Source organism: Triticum aestivum, chromosome 2A, assembly GCF_018294505.1.
Source record: "Triticum aestivum cultivar Chinese Spring chromosome 2A, IWGSC CS RefSeq v2.1, whole genome shotgun sequence".
Lineage (NCBI taxonomy): Eukaryota > Viridiplantae > Streptophyta > Magnoliopsida > Poales > Poaceae > Triticum > Triticum aestivum.
This window is the reverse complement of record NC_057797.1, coordinates 662718559-662739469: the sequence shown is the minus strand read 5'-3', so window position 1 is coordinate 662739469 and position 20911 is coordinate 662718559. Positions and strand designations below refer to the sequence as shown.

General features: G+C 44.7%; 1 pseudogene; it reads left to right on the top strand.

Annotated features, from left to right (window-relative positions):
* The first annotated feature begins 294 nt into the window (after nt 1-294).
* LOC123185835 (triphosphate tunnel metalloenzyme 3-like) overlaps nt 295-20911 on the top strand; it is a 29331-nt pseudogene continuing 8714 nt past the window's right edge.

Here is a 20911-nt window from a genome sequence, read left to right as displayed (position 1 = left end):
GAACCATAAGTACCGATTAGTAATCATTGCGATTTTTCCACAAGAACAGTTTGCATTGCAAGATAATACAGTGTATTTGATGTAATTTACTAGTTATTATTTCTACTTCTAATGTCTCAGTTGGTAGTCCGCGTTCCGAATTTTATTTTTATCCCACAATCCACTGATTTTTTTTCGTAGGTTTTTTTGGCGGTTTTTTCGTCCGCTCCTCTCGATCCCTAGAACTCCAACAGTAGACGCCGCCGCCCGCCCCTTCCAGCTCCCGCCCCCAGCCCTAGCCGCAACCCCAACCCCATGGAGGTCGAGATCAAGCTCCGGCTCCCTGACGCGGCCGCACACCGGCGCCTCTCCTCCTTCCTCGCGCCCCGCCTGCTCTGCACCGACGCCCCCGCGCGGCCCCTCGCCGCCGCCACCGCCACCCAGCGGGTCCGCCTCTACGGCACCGACGACCGCGACCCCTCCCGCGCCGTCCTCACGCTCAAGCGCCGCCCGCGCATCGACGCCCGCGTCAGCCGCGTTGAGGAGGTCGTGGAGCCCCTCGACCCCGCTGAGGGAGTCCTGAATTAGCGGGTGTTCGGATAGCCGAACTATACCTTCAGCCGGACTCCTGGACTACGAAGATACAAGATGGAAGATTCCGTCCCGCGTCCGGAGGGGACTTTCCTTGGCGTGGAAGGCAAGCTTGGCGATACGGATATGAAGATCTCCAACCATTGTAACCGACTCTATGTAACCCTAACCCTATCCGGTGTCTATATAAACCGGAGGGTTTTAGTCCGTAGGATGACATACACATCAACATTCATATCATAGGCTAACTTCTAGGGTTTAGCCTCCTCGATTTCGTGGTAGATCTACTCTTGTACTACCCATATCATCAATATTAATCAAGCAGGACGTAGGGTTTTACCTCCATCGAGAGGGCCCGAACCTGGGTAAAACTTCGTGTCCCTTGTCTCCTGTTACCATCCGGCCTAGATGCACAGTTCGGGACCCCCTACCCGAGATGCGCCGGTTTTGACACCGACATTGGTGCTTTCATTAAGAGTTCCTCTGTGTCGTCGCCATTAGGAAGGATGCCTCGCCCCGTCTTTAAAGACGGCACCGTTGCTAAGGGAGCTTTGGCTGTCAGTCAAACCCTCCGGTTAGGTGGCTTTCTTATGACCGCCTGTTCGGCTTCTGCGCCGACGATGACCTCTCGGACCATCGAAAACAATCTTCATGTTAACTCGGAACTCGCCGAGTAGTTAGATCCAATAGAGCTTTCCTCCATAAACGAGCTCTTGGATCGCTTCGCCGCCCTGGGAGTCGCTACGGATTACGATCAGATTGGGCCTAAAACCGATCTGAGAGAGATTAACTCTCCCAAGTCACCCATCATGTTGTCGTGGTAGAGGGACAGTGCGGCGACCCTTCATCTATCTTAAGGACTCGCTACATCCGGATTCCTGATCCCTCCAAGCCGGATACCCGCGGAGGGGAGGATATCACTCAAGACCCGAACTTAGAGTCAGGCGACGGGCTGGATTCATTAGACAACATCCAGGAATCCAAATTGTCGAGTTCAGAAATTCCTCGGCCTCTAAGCCTTAGATGGGGTGAGGCTTCGAATTTAATTCCACCCACCCACCCCAACATATGCGATCTATCCAAAATCAGGCAAGACCCCAACGAAACAGTACATCATTACTGGGCCAGATTCCTCTTAGTTAAGAACAGACTAAGGGACTACCGGGAGGAAGATGCAATCTCAATCTTCTGCAAAAATTGCACGGACAAGGGAATACTCAACGCCATAAGTCACCGTGATATTACACGCTTTGCTGACTTGGTGTCCATTGTACGAAAGTACTGTGCGATGGAAAGCGTCTGGAAAACCGAAATAAAAGTTTGGGACAATCGGGCCCTGAATACAAACCCACTCCGAAATAAAAGGGTGCATCATCACCAATCACCCGGGTCAAGCACTAAAAAGCAAAAACCCTCTACAGGGCATGGAACCGTACTGGAAGGATGGCTTAATGGACCCTGAAAATTCACAGTATAGAGGATGCCGCACCAACTCACAGCCTCAGAACATGTTGGATACTCCGGCAGGTGGCCAAAATTGGCGAAAATCTCCTAATTCCGGAGGCCACAGAAAGCCACCCCAGAGACACCAATACGGTATTAACAGTCTTCGAGACTTTCGCATCAAATAATATGCGAAAAAGGACACTCTGCAGCCTTACCGAAGTCTACCAAGTAGCAACAATAAACCCATGGAGTGACACGGCTATTACCTTTAACGCCAGTGATGAACCTAAATTCCGAACAGCCCGAGCACCAGCCGCATTGGTCCTCAGTCCAATAGTGGACGGCTTTCATCTTACCAAGGTACTCATGGACGGCCGCAGCAGATTGAACCTCATTTACGAGGAGACTCTTCAAAAAATAGAAATAGACTGGAACCGCATTGAGCGAAGCAGCACAACCTTCAGAGGAATAATCCCCAGTCGGGAAGCGCGCTGTATAGGAAAAATCACACTAGATGTGGTGTTCGGCACGCCAGATAATTACAGGTCCGAAGAGGTCACGTTCCAGGTGGCTCCGTTCAGCAGCGGTTATCACGCTCTGCTAGGGCGGGAAGCATTTACAATCTTCCAAGCAATACCCCATTACGGGTACATGAAGCTCAAGATGCTCGGGCCCAATGGGATCATCACTCTCGCTAGTGATCCAGACATAGCACTCCGCGCCGAAAACAAGACAGCTGCACTGGCCCTCGAGGCACTATCCGAAGCCCTAGCGGCTGAGGAGCTGACTGCGCTGCGCTCTACGGTGAATAGGGACGATGTGGTACTCGACAAAAGATCCAAGTCCAGCTCCTTTAAACCGGCGGACGAAATAGTCAAATTCCAAGTCCATCCAACGGACCCCAATAAAATAGCTTCCATCGGGGCACAGTTAAACCCTGATGTCGATGCCGCATTGCGAGAGTTTCTACGAGAGAACTGGGACATTTTCGCTTGGCACCCTTCAGACATGCCAGGAATCCCACGTAGGCTGGCCGAGCACAGCTTAAATATCCAAGCAGGGTTCAAACCTGTCAAACAGGCTCTTCGGTGTTTTTCCGAACCTAAGAGACAGGCCATGGGAGAGGAGCTAGCAAAGCTATTGGAGGCTGGATTCATCAGAGATATAAAACATCCGGACTGGCTAGCAAACCTGGTGATGGTACCAAAGAAGGACAAATCCTGGCGCCTGTGTGTTGATTTTAAAGACCTTAACAAGGCTTGCCCAAAGGATCCCTTCCCCCTCCCCCGCATCGACCAAATTATCGACTCTACCGCAGTACACGATTCGTTGTGTTTCCTTGACGCATATTCTGGCTACCATCAAATCAAGATGGCAGAAGCAGACCAAGCCGCAACGGCATTTATCACACCATACGGACCATTCTGCTTCAACACGATGCCCTTCGGGCTCAAAAACACCAGCGCAACATATCAGCGCATGATTCAGACATGTCTGGCAAGCCAGATCGGCAAAATAGTGAAGGCATATGTAGATGATGTGGTAGTCAAAACAAGACATGTTGAATCTCTAGTAGACGACTTGAGGCTCACATTTGATAACCTCCGAACATACGACATCAAGCTCAACCCGGAAAAATACGTTTTCGGCGTTCCAGCCTGAAAGCTCTTGGGCTTCATTGTATCCGGTAGAGGAATTGAAGCAAATCCAGCCAAGATCCGAGCTCTGTCGCAACTGGATATCCCAAAGGACCTCAAACAAATACAAAAGTTAACCAGATGCGTGGCGGCTCTAAGCCGCTTTATCTCCCACTTGGGAGAAAAGGCCCTACCCCTTTACCGCCTCCTTCGGCGCACCGAACACTTCAAATGGACGGATGCAGCCACGGCCGAACTCGACGAAATAAAAGCCATACTGGCAACAAACCCAGTCCTGGCCGCGCCAAACATTGGCGAACCAATGCTATTATACATTGCAGCAACACATCAGGTTGTAAGCGTAGTGCTCGTCGTCAAACGAGAAGCGGACGGACACAAATTCCCTCTTCAAAAGCCGGTCTATTATGTGTCCACCATCCCGACTCCCTGCAAATCACGGTACCCGCATTATCAAAAGATTGCGTACACGGTATTCATGGCGTCCCGGAAGCTATGACACTACTTTCAAGAGTGTTCAATAACAGTAGCCTCGGAAGTACCACTTAACGATATTATAAACAACCGTGATGCAACAAGCCGGATTGCAAAATGGGCCATTGAGCTCCTCCCGTTCGACATAACTTATAAGCCACGACGAGCCATCAAGTCGCAAGTCTTGGCCGACTTCGTTGCAGAATGGACGGAGGTCGAACTCCCTAAAGAGTACGACACATATTCCAACTAGATCATGCATTTCGACGACTCCAAGATGTTGGCCGGACTGGGGGCTGGCGTCGTTTTGACGTCCCCCACAGGAGACAGAGTTCAATACGTACTATAGATTATGTACACAGACTCCAACAATGCAGCCGAATATGAGGCCCTTTTACATGGTCTCCGCATGGCAGTATCCATGGGCATCCAACGCCTAGAGGTGCGCGGGGACTCGAACCTCGCAATATCCCAAATAAATGGAGACTTCGATGCCAAGGATCCAAAAATGGCAGCTTACCGCAACGCCGTCCTAAAAATGTCAGCTCGGTTCGAGGGGCTTGAATTTCACCATATAGCCCGGGAAAATAATCAGGCGGCAGATGTCCTGGCACGCATCGGCGCAAAACACGATGTAGTCCCCCCAACATCTTCTTGGAGAGGCTGTTCAAGCCATCCGTAGTATGGGAAGGGGAGCCGAACAATAACAGCCAGGACCCAACCGCACTGCCCGAGCATTCTGACACAATCGGAGGCTCTACCAATGAAATAACACCCTCAGCCCACGTAATAATGGCCGTCATCGCCCCATGGACAGAACCATTCCTCGCCTACCTTACTAGGCAGGAACTCCCCGAGGACCAAAATGAGGCACGCTGCATAGTGCGGCGATCCAAAGCCTACAGAGTCCACGAGGGAGAGCTTTATAAGAAAAGCACTACCGGAGTCCTTCAAAGGTGCATCTCCGAAGAGGAGGGGCGGAACCTCCTGGCTGAAATTCACGCCAGACTCGGCGGTCATCACGCTGCAGCCCGGTCCCTTGTAAGCAAGGCCTTCCGTATGGGCTTTTATTGGCCGACGGCCCGGGCAGACGCTCAGGAGTTAGTCCAACGATGCACCGGTTGCCAGCTCTTTGCAAACCAAAGCCATATGCCACCCACCGCCCTCCAAACTATCCCCATTACTTGGCCCTTCGCGGTCTGGGGGCTTGACATGGTCGGACCACTTAAAGGCGGAACCCACAAGCAAAAATACTTACTGGTCATGGTGGATAAATTCACCAAATGGATAGAAGCCAAGCCTGTTAAGACGGCTGAATCCGGACCGGTGATAGACTTTATATCCGGGGTTGTACTGTTGGGGAACGTAGTAATTTCAAAAAAATTCCTACGCACACGCAAGATCATGGTGATGCATAGCAAAGAGAGGGGAGAGTGTTGTCTACGTACCCACGCAGACTGACTGCGGAAGCGTTGACACAACATAGAGGAAGTAGTCGTACGTCTTCCTGATCCGACCGATCCAAGCACCGTTACTCCAGCACCTCCGAGTTCTTAGCACACATACAGCTCGATGACGCTCCCCGGGCTCCGATCCAGCAAAGCTTCGGGGATGAGTTCCGTCAGCACAATGGCGTGGTGACGATGATGATGTTCTTCCGATGCAGGGCTTCGCCTAAGCACTACAACAGTATGACTGAGGTGGAATATGGTGGCAGGGGGCACCGCACACGGCTAAGGAACGATCACGTGGATCAACTTGTGTGTCCTAGGGTGCCCCCTTGCCCCCGTATATAAAGGAGCAAGGGGAGGAGGCCGGCCGGCCAGGTGTGGCGCGCCAAGGAGGAGTCCTCCTCCTAGTAGGAGTAGGACTCGAGTAGGACTCCTACTAGGAGGGGGAAAGAGGTGGAGAGGGAGAAGGAAAGGGGGGGCGCCCTCTGGCAGCCTCTCTCTCTCTCTCTCCACTAAGGCCCATATGGCCCATTACTTCTCCCGGGGGGGTTCCGGTAACCCTCCGGCTCTCCGGTTTTCTCCGAAATCACCCGGAACACTTCCGGTGTCCGAATATAGCCGTCCAATATATCAATCTTTATGTCTTGACCATTTCGAGACTCCTCGTCATGTCCGTGATCACATCCGGGACTCCGAACTAACTTCGGTACATCAAAATGCATAAACTCATAATAACTGTCATCGTAACGTTAAGCGTGCGGACCCTACGGTTTGAGAACAATGCAGACATGACTGAGACAAATCTCCGGTCAATAACCAATAGCGGGACCTGGATGCCCATATTGGCTCCTACATATTCTACGAAGATCTTTATCGGTCAGACCGCATAACAACATACGTTGTTCCCTTTGTCATCGGTATGTTACTTGCCCGAGATTCGATCGTCGGTATCCAATACCTAGTTCAATCTCGTTACCGACAAGTCTCTTTACTCGTTCTGTAATGTATCATCCCGCAACTAACTCATTAGTTGCAATGCTTGCAAGGCTTATGTGATGTGCATTACCGAGAGGGCCCAGAGATACCTCTCCGACAATCGGAGTGACAAATCCTAATCTCGAAATACACCAACCCAACATCTTGTTGGGTTTCGTAGTAATTTCTAATTTTTTCCTACGCACACTCAAGATCATGGTGATGCCTAGCAACGAGAGGGGAGAGTGTTGTCTACGTACCCACGCAGACCGACTGCGGAAGCGTTGACGCAACATAGAGGAAGTAGTCGTACGTCTTCCCGATCCAACCGATCCAAGCACCGTTACTCCGGCACCTCCGAGTTCTTAGCACACGTACAACTCGATGACGATCCCCTGGCTCCAATCCAGCAAAGCTTCGGGGATGAGTTCCGTCAGCACGACGGCGTGGTGACGATGATGATGTTCTACTGACGCAGGGCTTCGCCTAAGCACTGCAACGGTATGACCGAGGTGGAATATGGTGGCAGGGGGCACTGCACACGGCTAAGGAACGATCACGTGGATCAACTTCTGTGTCTAGAGGTGCCCACTGTCCCCGTATATAAAGGATACAAAGGGGGGTGTGGCCGGCCCTATGGTGGCGCGCAGGAGGAGTCCTACTCCTACCGGGAGTAGAAATCCCCCCCAATCCTTGTCCAACTAGGAGAGGTGGAGGGAGAATAGGAAAGGGGGGGGCGCCGCCCCTCCCTCCTTGTCCAATTCAGACTAGGGGGAGAGGGGGCGCGCGGCTTGCCCTGGCAGCCCCTTCCTCTTCTCCACATTAGGCCCATGAGGCCAATTAACCCCCCGGGGGGTTCCGGTAACCCCCCTGTGCTCCGGTTTTATCCGATACTTCTCCGGAACCCTTCCGGTGTCCGAATATAGTCATCCAATATATCAATCTTTATGTCTCGACCATTTTGAGACTCCTCGTCATGTCCATGATCACATCCGGGACTCCGAACTAACTTCGGTACATCAAAATGCATAAACTCATAATAACTGTCATCGTAACGTTAAGCGTGCGGACCCTACGGTTCGAGAACAATGTAGACATGACTGAGACACATCTCCGGTCAATAACCAATAGCGGGACCTGGATGCCCATATTGGCTCCTACATATTCTACGAAGATCTTTATCGGTCAGACCGCATAACAACATACGTTGTTCCCTTTGTCATCGGTATGTTACTTGCCTGAGATTCGATCGTCGGTATCCAATACCTAGTTCAATCTCGTTACTGGCACGTCTCTTTACTCGTTCCGTAATACATCATCTTGCAACTATCTCATTAGTTGCAATGCTTGCAAGGCTTATGTGATGTGCATTACCGAGAGGGCCCAGAGATACCTCTCCGACAATCGGAGTGACAAATCCTAATCTCGAAATACGCCAACCCAACATCTACCTTTGGAGACACCTGTAGAGCTCCTTTATAATCACCCATTTACGTTGAGACGTTTGGTAGCACACAAAGTGTTCCTCCGGCAAACGGGAGTTGTATAATCTCATAGTCATAGGAACATGTATAAGTCATGAAGAAAGCAATAGCAACATACTAAACGATCGGGTGCAAAGCTAATGGAATGGGTCATGTCAATCAGATCCTTCACCTAATGATGTGATCCCGTTAATCAAATAACAACTCTTTGTTTATGGTTAGGAAACATAACCATCTTTGATTAACGAGCTAGTCAAGTAGAGGCATACTAGTGACACTCTGTTTGTCTATGTATTCACACATGTATTATGTTTCTGGTTAATACAATTCTAGCATGAATAATAAACATTTATCATGATATAATGAAATAAATAATAACTTTATTATTGCCTCTAGGGCATATTTCCTTCAGTCTCCCACTTGCACTAGAGTCAATAATCTAGTTCACATCTCTATGTGATTAACACCAATAGTTCACATCTTTATGTGATTGGTTCACATATCCATGTGACTAACACTCAAAGGGTTTACTAGATTCAATAATCTAGTTCATATCGCTATGTGATTAACACCCAAAGAGTGATCATGTTTTGCTTGTGAGAGAAATTTAGTCAACGGGCCTGCCAAATTCAGATCCGTATGTATTTTGCAAAATTCTATGTCTACAATGCTCTGCATGGAGCTACTCTAGCTAATTGCTCCCACTTTCAATATGTATCCAGATTGAGACTTAGAATCATCTGGATCAGTGTCAAAAAACTTGCATCGACGTAACCCTTTACGACGAACCTTTTTGTCACGTCCATAATCGAGAAACATATCCTTATTTCACTAAGGATAATTCTGACCGCTGTCCAGTGATCTACTCCTAGATCACTATTGTATTCCCTTGGCAAATCAGTGCAGGGTATACAATAGATCTGGTACACAGCATGACATACTTTATAGAACCTATGGCCAAGGCATAGGGAATGACTTTCATTCTCTTTCTATCTTCTGCCGTGGTCGGGCTTTGAGTCTTACTCAATTTCACACCTTGTAATATAGGCAAGAACTCTTTCTTTGACTGCTCCATTTTGAACTACTTCAAAATCTTGTCAAGGTATGTACTCATTGAAAAAACTTATCAAGCGTCTTGATCTATCTCTATAGATCTTGGAGCTCAATATGTAAGCAACTTCACCGGAGTCTTTCTTTGAAAAATTCCTTTCAAACACTCCTTTATGCTTTACAGAATATTTCTACATTATTTCCGATCAACAATATGTCATTCACATATACTTATCAGAAATGTTGTAGTGCTCCCACTCACTTTCTTGTAAATACAGGCTTCACCGCAAGTCTGTATAAAACTATATGCTTTGATCAACTCATCAAAGCGTATATTCCAACTCCGAGATGCTTGCACCAGTCCATAAATGGATCGCTGGAGCTTGCACACTTTGTTAGCTCCCTTTGGATCGACAAAACCTTCCGGTTGCATCATATACAACTCTTCTTTAATAAATCTATTAAGGAATGCAGTTTTGTTTATCCATTTGCCAGGTTTCATAAAATGCGGTAATTACTAACATGATTCGGACAGACTTAAGCATAGATACGAGTGAGAGAATCTCATCGTAGTCAACACCTTGAACTTGTCGAAAACCTTTTGCGACAATTCTAGCTTTGTAGATAGTAACACTACTATCAGCGTCCGTCTTCCTCTTGAAGATCCATTTATTTTCTATGGCTTGCCGATCATCGGGCAAATCCATCAAAGTCCATACTTTGTTCTCATACATGGATCATATCTCAGATTTTATGGCCTCAAACCATTTCGCGGAATCTAGGCTCATCATCGCTTCCTCATAGTTCGCAAGTTCGTCATGGTCTAGTAACATGACTTCCAGAACAGGATTACCGTACCACCTTGGTGCGGATCTCACTCTGGTTTACCTACGAGATTCGGTAGTAACTTGATCTGAAGTTTCATGATCAATATCATTAGCTTCCTCAGTAATTGGTGTAGGTGTCACAAAAACAGATTTCTGTGATGAACTACTTTCCAATAAGGGAGCAGGTACAGTTACCTCATCAAGTTCTACTTTCCTCCCACTCACTTCTTTCGAGAGAAACTCCTTCTCTAGAAAGGATCCATTATAAGCAACGAATGTCTTGCCTTAGGATCTATGATAGAAGGTGTACCCAACAGTATCCTTTTGGGTATCCTATGAAGACATATTTCTCCGATTTGGTTTTGAGCTTATCAGGATGAAACTTTTTCACATAAGCATTGCAACCCCAAACTTTAAGAAACGACAACTTTGGTTTCTTTCCAAACCATACTTCATACGGTGTCGTCTCAACAGATTTAGATGGTGCCCTTTTAACGTGAATGCAGCTGTCTCTAATGCATAACCCCAAAACGATAGTGGTAGATCGGTAAGAGACATCATATATTGCACTATATCCAATAAAGTACAGTTATGACGTTCGTACACACCATTATGCTGTGGTGTTCCATATGTCATGAGTTTGTTAAACTATTCCACATTGTTTTAATTGAAGACCAAACTCGTAACTCAAATATTTGTCTCCGCGATCAGATCGTAGAAACTTTATTTTCTTGTCACGATGATTTTCCACTTCACTCTGAATTTCTTCGAACTTTTCAAATGTTTCAGACTTATGTTTCATCAAGTAGATATACTCATATCTCCTCAAATTATCTGTGAAGATCAGAAAATAATGATACCTGCTGCGAGCCTTAATATTCATCGGACCACATCCATCGGTATGTATGATTTCCAACAAATCTGTTGCTTGCTTCATTGTTCTGGAGAACGGCATTTTAGTCATCTTGCCCATAAGGCATGGTTCGCAAGCATCAAGTGATTCCAAAATCCCATCAGCATGGAGTTTCTTCATGCGCTTTACACCAATATGACCTAAACGACAGTGCTACAAATAGGTTGCACTATCATTATTAACTTTGCATCTTTTGGTTTCAATATTATGATTATGTGTATCACTACGATCGAGATCCAACGAACTATTTTCATTGGGTGTGTAACCATATAAGGTTTTATTCATGTAAACAGAACAACAATTTATTCTCTTACTTAAATGAATAACCGTATTACAATAAACATGATCAAATCATATTCATGCTTAACGCAAACACCAAATAACACTTATTCAGGTTCAACACTAATCCCGAAAGTATAGGGAGTGTGCGATGATGATGATATCAATCTTGGAACCACTTCCAACACACATCGTCACTTCACCCTTAACTAGTCTCTGTTTATTCTGCAACTCCCATTTCGAGTTACTAATCTTAGCAACTGAACTAGTATCAAATACTGAGGGGTTGCTATAAACACTAGTAAAGTACACATCAATAACATGTATATCAAATATACTTATGTTCACTTTGCCATCCTTCTTATCTGCCAATCACTTGGGGTAGTTCCGCTTCCAGTGACCAGTCCCTTTGCAGTAGAAACACTTAGTCTCAGGCTTAGGATCAGACTTGGGCTTCTTCACTTGAGCAGCAACTTGCTTGCTATTCTTCTTGAAGTTCTCCTTCTTCCCTCTGCCCTTTTCTTGAAACTAGTGGTCTTGTCAACACTTGATGTTTTTCTCGATTTCTACCTTCGTCAATTTCAGCATCACGAAGAGCTTGGGAATCGTTTCCGTTATCCCTTGCATATTATAGTTCATCACGAAGTTCTACTAACTTGGTGATGGTGACTAGAGAATTCTGTCAATCACTATCTTATCTGGAAGATTAACTCCCACTTGATTCAAGCGATTGTAGTACCCAGACAATCTGAGCACATGCTCACTAGTTGAGCGATTCTCCTCCATCTTTTAGCTATAGAACTTGTTGGAGACTTCATATCTCTCAACTCGGGTATTTGCTTGAAATATTAACTTCAACTCCTAGAACATCTCATATGGTCCATGACGTTCAAAACGTCTTTGAAGTCCCGATTCTAAGCCATTAAGCATGGTGCACTAAACTATCAAGTAGTCATCATATTGAGCTATCCAAACATTCATAACGTCTGCATCTGCTCCTACAATAGGTCAGCCACCTAGCGGTGCATGAAGGACATAATTCCTCTGTGCAGCAATGAGGATAAACCTCAGATCACGGATCCAATCCGCATCATTGCTACTAACATCTTTCAACACAATTTGCTCTAGGAACATATCAAAATAAACACAGGGAAGCAACAACGCGAGCTATTGATCTACAACATAATTTGCAAAATACTACCAGGACTAAGTTCATGATAAATTTAAGTTCAATTAATCATATTACTTAAGAACTCCCACTTAGATAGACATCCCTCTAATCCTCTAAGTGATCACGTGATCCAAATCAACTAAACCATGTCCGATCATCACGTGAGATGGAGTAGTTTCATTGGTGAACATCATTATGTTGATCATATCTACTATATGATTCACGCTCGACCTTTCGGTCTCCGTGTTCCGAGGCCATATCTGTATATGCTTGGCTCGTCAAGTATAACCTGAGTATTCCGCGTGTGCAACTGTTTTGCACCCGTTGTATTTGAACGTAGAACCTATCACACCTGATCATCACGTGGTGTCTCAGCACGAAGAACTTTCGCAACGGTGCATACTCAGGGAGAACACTTCTTGATAATTTAGTGAGAGATCATCTTATAAGGCTACCGTCAATCAAAGCAAGATAAGATGCATAAAAGATAAACATCACATGCAATCAATATAAGTGATATGATATGGCCATCATCATCTTGTGCTCGTGATCTCCATCTTCGAAGCACCGTTGTGATCACCATCGTCACCGGCGCGACACCTTGATCTCCATCATAGCGTCGTTGTCGTCTCGCCAATCTTATGCTTCCACAACTATCGCTACCACTTAGTGATAAAGTAAAGCATTACAGCGCGATTGCATTGTATACAATAAAGCGACAACCATATGGCTCCTGCCAGTTGCCGATAACTCGGTTACAAAACATGATCATCTCATACAATAAAATTTAGCATCATGTCTTGACCATATCACATCACAACATGCCCTGCAAAAACAAGTTAGACGTCCTCTACTTTGTTGTTGCAAGTTTTACGTGGCTGCTACAGGCTTAAGCAAGAACCAATCTTACCTACGCATCAAAACCACAATGATAGTTGTCAAGTTGGTGTTGTTTTAACCTTCGCAAGGACCGGGCATAGCAACACTTGGTTCAACTAAGGTTGGAGAAACTGTCACCCGCAAGCCACCTCTGTGCAAAGCACGTCGGGACAACCGGTCTCGCGTAAGCGTACGCGTAATGTTGGTCCGGGCCGCTTCGTCTAACAATACCACCGAACCAAAGTATGACATGCTGGTAAGCAGTCTGACTTATATCGCCCACAACTCACTTGTGTTCTACTCATGCATATAACATCAACATATAAAACCTAGGCTCGGATGCCACTGTTGGGTTTTGTAGTAATTTCAAAAAAATTCCTACGCACACTCAAGATCATGGTGATGCATAGCAACGAGAGGGGAGAGTGTTTTCTACGTACCCACGCAGACCGACTGCGGAAGCGTTGACGCAACATAGAGAAAGTAGTCGTACGTCTTCCCGATCCGACCGATCCAAGCAGCATTACTCCGGCACCTCCGAGTTCTTAGCACACGTACAACTCGATGACGATCCCCTGGCTCCGATTCAGCAAAGCTTTGGGGATGAGTTCCGTCAGCACGACAGCGTGGTGACGATGATGATGTTCTACTGACGCAGGGCTTCGCCTAAGCACTGCAACGGTATGACCGAGGTGGAATATGGTGGCAGGGGGCACCGCACACGGCTAAGGAACGGTCACGTGGATCAACTTTTGTGTCTAGAGGTGCCCCCTGTCCCCGTATATAAAGGATCCAAAGGGGGGGTGCGGCCGGCCCTATGGTGGCGCGCAGGAGTCCTACTCCTACCATGAGTAGGACTCCCCCCCAATCCTTGTCCAACTAGGAGAGGTGGAGGGAGAATAGGAAAGGGGGGGGGGCACCGCCCCTCCCTCCTTGTCCAATTCGGACTAGGGGGAGAGGGGGCACGCGGCCTGCCCTGGCAGCCCCTTCCTCTTCTCCACATTAGGCCCACGAGGCCCATTAACCCCCTGGGGGGTTCCGGTAACTCCACTGTGCTCTGGTTTTATCCGATACTTCTCTGGAACCCTTCCGGTGTCCGAATATAGTCATCCAATATATCAATCTTTATGTCTCGACCATTTCGAGACTCCTCGTCATGTCCATGATCACATCCGGGACTCCGAACTAACTTCGGTACATCAAAATGCATAAACTCATAATAACTATCATCGTAACGTTAAGCGTGCGGACCCTACGGTTCGAGAACAATGTAGACATGACTGAGACACATCTCCGGTCAATAACCAATAGCGGGACCTGGATGCCCATATTGTCTCCTACATATTCTACGAAGATCTTTATCGGTTAGACCGCATAACAACATACGTTGTTCCCTTTGTCATCGGTGTGTTACTTGCCCGAGATTCGATCGTCGGTATCCAATACCTAGTTCAATGCCGTTACTGGCAAGTCTCTTTACTCGTTCCGTAATACATCATCTCGCAACTATCTCATTAGTTGCAATGCTTACAAGGCTTATGTGATGTGCATTACCGAGAGGGCCCAGAGATACCTCTCCGACAATCGGAGTGACAAATCCTAATCTCGAAATATGCCAACCCAACATCTACCTTTGGAGACACCTGTAGAGCTCCTTTATAATCACCCATTTACGTTGTGATGTTTGGTAGCACATAAAGTGTTCCTCCGGCAAATGGGAGTTGCACAATCTCATAGTCATAGGAACATGTATAAGTCATGAAGAAAGCAATAGCAACATACTAAACGATCGGGTACTAAGCTAATGGAATGGGTCATGTCAATCAGATCATTCACCTAATGATGTGATCCCGTTAATCAAATAACAACTCTTTGTTTATGGTTAGGAAACATAACCATCTTTGATTAACGAGCTAGTCAAGTAGAGGCATACTAGTGATACTCTGTTTGTCTATGTATTCACACATGTATTATGTTTCCGGTTAATACAATTCTAGCATGAATAATAAACATTTATCATGATATAAGGAAATAAATAATAACTTTATTATTGCCTCTAGGGAATATTTCCTTCACATCTACCTTTGGAGACACCTGTAGAGCACCTTTATAATCACCCATTTACGTTGTGACGTTTGGTAGCACACAAAGTGTTCCTCCGGCAAACGGGAGTTGCATAATCTCATAGTCATAGGAACATGTATAAGTCATGAAGAAAGCAATAGCAACATACTAAACGATCGGGTGCTAAGCTAATGGATTGGGTCATGTCAATCAGATCATTCACCTAATGATGTGATCCCGTTAATCAAATGACAGCTCTTTGTCCATGGTTAGGAAACATAACCATCTTTGATTAACGAGCTAGTCAAGTAGAGGCATACTAGTGACACTCTGTTTGTCTATGTATTCACACATGTATTATGTTTCTGGTTAATACAATTCTAGCATGAATAATAAACATTTATCATGAAATAAGGAAATAAATAATAACTTTATTATTGCCTCTAGGGCATATTTCCTTCAGTCTCCCACTAGCACTAGAGTCAATAATCTAGTTCACATCGCCATGTGATTTAAGAGCAATAGTTCACATCACCATGTGATTAACACCCATAGTTCACATCGATATGTGATCAACACCCAAAGGGTTTACTAGAGTCAGTAATCTAGTTCACATCACTATGTGATTAACACCCAAAGAGTACTAAGGTGTGATCATGTTTTGCTTGTGAGATAATTTTAGTCAACGGGTCTGTCACATTCAGATCTGTAAGTATTTTGCAAATATCTATGTAAACAATGCTCTGCACAGAGCTACTCTAACTAATTGCTCCCACTTTCAATATGTATCTAGATTGAGACTTAGAGTCATCCAGATCAATGTCAAAACTTGCATCGACGTAACCCTTTACGGCGAACCTTTTTTGTCACCTCCATAATCGAGAAACATATCCTTATTCCACTAAGGATAATTTTGACCGCTGTCCAGTGATCTACTTCTAGATCACTAATGTACTTCCCTTGCCAAAATCAGTGTAGAGTATACAATAGATCTGGTACACAGCATGGCATACTTTATAGAACCTATGGCTGAGGCATAGGGAATGACTTTCATTCTCTTTCTATCTTCTGCCGTGGTCGGGTTTTGAGTCTTACTCAATTTCACACCTTGTAACACAGGAAAGAACTCTTTCTTTGATTGTGCCATTCTGAACTACTTCAAAATCTTGTCAAGGTATGTACTCATTGAAAAACTTTATCAAGCGTCTTGATCTATCTCTATAGATCTTGATACTCAATATGTAAGCAGCTTCACCGAGGTCTTTCTTTGAAAAACTCCTTTCAAACACTCCTTTATGCTTTGCAGAATAATTCTACATTGTCTCCGATCAACAATATGTCTTCCACATATACTTATCAGAAATGTTGTAGTGCTCCCACTCACTTTCTTGTAAATACATGCTTCACTACAAGTCTGTATAAAACTATATGCTTTGATCAACTTATCAAAATGTATATTCCAACTCCGAGATGCTTGCACCAGTCCATAGATGGATCACTGGAGCTTGCATATTTTGTTAGCACCTTTAGGATTGAAAAAACCATCTTGTTGCATCACATACAACTCTTCTTTAATAAATCCATTAAGGAATGCAGTTTTGTTTATCCATTTGCCAGATTTCATAAAATGCGGCAATTGCTAACATGATTCGGACAGACTTAAGCATAGATACGAGTGAGAAACTCTCATCGTAGTCAACACCTTGAACTTGTCGAAAACCTTTTGCGACAATTCTAGCTTTGTAGATAGTAACACTGCTATTAGCGTCTGTCTTCCTCTTGAAGATCCATTTATTTTCTATGGCTTGCCGATCGGGCAAGTCAACCAAAGTCCACACTTTGTTCTCATACATGGATCCCATCTCAGATTTCATGGCCTCAAACCATTTCGCGGAATCTGGGCTCACCATCGCTTCCTCATAATTCGCAAGTTCTTCATGGTCTAGTAACATGACTTCCAGAACAGGATTACCGTACCACCTTGGTGCGGATCTCACTCTGGTTTACCTACGAGATTCGGTAGTAACTTGATCTGAAGTTTCATGATCAATATCATTAGCTTCCTAGTAATTGGTGTAGGTGTCACAGAAATAGATTTCTGTGATGAACTACTTTCCAATAAGGGAGCAGGTACAGTTACCTCATCAAGTTCTACTTTCCTCCCACTCACTTCTTTCGAGAGAAACTCCTTCTCTAGAAAGGATCCATTATAAGCAACGAATGTCTTGCCTTAGGATCTGTGATAGAAGGTGTACCCAACAGTATCCTTTTGGGTATCCTATGAAGACATATTTCTCCGATTTGGTTTTGAGCTTATCAGGATGAAACTTTTTCACATAAGCATTGCAACCCCAAACTTTAAGAAACGACAACTTTGGTTTCTTGCCAAACCACAGTTCATACGGTGTCATCTCAACAGATTTAGATGGTGCCCTTTTAACGTGAATGCAGCTGTCTCTAATGCATAACCCCAAAAAGATAGTGGTAGATCGGTAAGAGACATCATAGATTGCACTATATCCAATAAAGTATAGTTATGACGTTCGGACACACCATTATGCTGTGGTGTTTCAGGTGGCGTGAGTAGTGAAACTATTTCACATTGTTTTAACTGAAGACCAAACTCGTAACTCAAATATTTTACCTCTGCGATCATATTGTAGAAACTTTTATTTTCTTGTCACAATGATTTTCCACTTCACTATGAAATTCTTTGAATTGTTCAAATGTTTCAGACTTATGTTTCATCAAGTAGATATCCCCATATCTGCTCAAATCATCTTGTGAAGGTCAGAAAATAATGATACCTGCTGTAAGCCTTAATATTCATCGGACCACATATATCAGTATGTATGATTTCCAACAAATCTGTTGCTTGCTTCATTGTTCCGGAGAACGGCATTTTAGTCATCTTGCCCATAAGGCATGGTTCGCAAGCATCAACTGATTCATAATCAAGTGATTCCAAAAGCCCATCAGCATGGAGTTTCTTCATGCGCTTTACACCAATATGACCTAAACGGCAGTGCTACAAATAAGTTGCACTATCATTATTAACTTTGCATCTTTTGGTTTCAATATTATGATAATGTGTATCACTACGATCGAGATCCAACGAACTATTTTCATTGGTGTGTATAACCCTAGAAGGTTTTATTCATGTAAACAGAACAACAATTGTTCTCTAACTTAAATGAATAACCGTATTGCCATAAACATGATCAAATCATATTCATGCTTAACGCAAACACCAAATAACACTTATTTAGGTTCAATACTAATCCCGAAAGTATAGGGAGTGTGCGATGATGATCATATCAATCTTGGAACCACTTCCAACACACATCGTCACTTCACCCTTAACTAGTCTCTGTTCATTCTGCAACTCCCGTTTCGAGTTACTACTCTTAGCAACTGAACTAGCATCAAATACTAAGGGGTTGCTATAAACACTAGTAAAGTACACATCAATAACATGTATATCAAATATACTTGTGTTCACATTGCCATCCTTCTTATCCACCAATCACTTGGGGTAGTTCCGCTTCCAGTGACCAGTCCCTTTGCAGTAGAAGCACTTAGTCTCAGGCTCAGGATCAGACTTGGGCTTCTTCACTTGAGCAACAACTTGCTTGCCGTTCTTCTTGAAGTTCCCCTTCTTTCCTTTGCCCTTTTCTTGAAACTAGTGGTCTTGTCAACCATCAACACTTGATGTTTTTCTTGATTTCTACCTTCGTTGATTTCAGCATCACGAAGAGCTTGGGAGTTGTTTCCGTTATCCCTTGCATGTTATAGTTCATCACGAAGTTCTACTAACTTGGTGATGGTGACTAGAGAATTCTGTCAATCACTATCTTATCTGGAAGATTAACTCCCACTTGATTCAAGCGATTGTAGTACTCAGACAATCTGGGCACATGCTCAATAGTTGAGCGATTCTCCTCCATCTTTTAGCTATAGATCTTGTTGGAGACTTCATATCTCTCAACTCGGGTATTTGCTTGAAATATTAACTTCAACTCCTGGAACATCTCATATGTTTGATGATGTTCAAAGCGTCTTTGAAGTCCCGATTCTAAGCCATTAAGTATGGTGCACTAAACTATCAAGTAGTCATCATGTTGAGCTATCCAAACGTTCATAACGTCTGCATCTGCTCCTGCAATAGGTCTGTCACCTAGCGGTGCATCAAGGACATAATTCTTCTGTGCAGCAATGAGGATAAACCTCAGATCATGGATCCAATTCGCATCATTGCTACTAACATCTTTCAACACAATTTTCTCTCGGAACATATCAAAATAAACATAGGGAAGCAACAAGGCGAGCTATTGATCTACAACATAATTTGCAAAATACTACCAGGACTAAGTTCATGATAAATTTAAGTTCAATTAATCATATTACTTAAGAACTCCCACTTAGATAGACATCCCTCTAATCCTCTAAGTGATCACGTGATCAAAATCAACTAAACCATAACCGATCATCACGTGAAATGGATTAGTTTTCAATGGTGAACATCATTATGTTGATCATATCTATTATATGATTCACGCTCGACCTTTTGGTCTCCGTGTTCCGAGGCCATATCTGCATATGCTAGGCTTGTCAAGTTTAACCTGAGTATTCTGCGTGTGCAAAAACTGGCTTGCACCCGTTGTAGATGGACGTAGAGCTTATCACACCCGATCATCACGTGGTGTCTGGGCACGACGAACTTTGGCAATGGTGCATACTCAGGGAGAACACTTCTTGATAATTTAGTGAGAGATCATCTTATAATGCTACCGTCAATCAAAGCAAGATAAGATGCATAAAAGATAAACATCACATGCAATGAATATAAGAGATATGATATGGCCATCATCATCTTGTGCTCGTGATCTCCATCTCCGAAGCACTGTCATGATCACCATCGTCACCAGCGCGACACCTTGATCTCCATCATAGCATCGTTGTCGCCTCGCCAATCTTATGCTACCACTACTATCACTACCGCTTAGTGATAAAGCAAAGCATTAGATCGCGATTGCATTGCATACAATAAAGCGACAACCATATGGCTCCTGCCAGTTGCCGATAACTCGGTTACAAAACATGATCATCTCATACAAAAAAATTTAGCATCATGCCTTGACCATATCACATCACAACATGCCCTGCAAAAACAAGTTAGACGTCCTCTACTTTGTTGTTGCAAGTTTTACATGGCTGCTACGGGCTTAAGCAAGAACCAATCTTACCTACGCATCAAAACCACAACGATAGTTTGTCAAGTTGGTGCTGTTTTAACCTTCGCAAGGACCGGGCGTAGCCACACTCGGTTCAACTAAAGTTGGAGAAACTGTCACCCGCAAGCGACCTCTGTGCAAACCACGTCAGGAGAACCGGTCTCGCGTAAGCGTACGCGTAATGTTGGTCCGGGCCGCTTCGTCCAACAATACTGCCGAACCAAAGTATGACATGCTGGTAAGCAGTATGACTTATATCGCCCACAACTCACTTGTGTTCTACTCGTGCATATAACATCAACATAAAAACCTAGGCTCGGATGCCACTGTTGGGGAACGTAGTAATTTCAAAAAAAATCCTACGCACACGCAAGATCATGGTGATGCATAGGAACGAGAGGGGAGAGTGTTGTCTACGTACCCACGCAAACCGACTGCG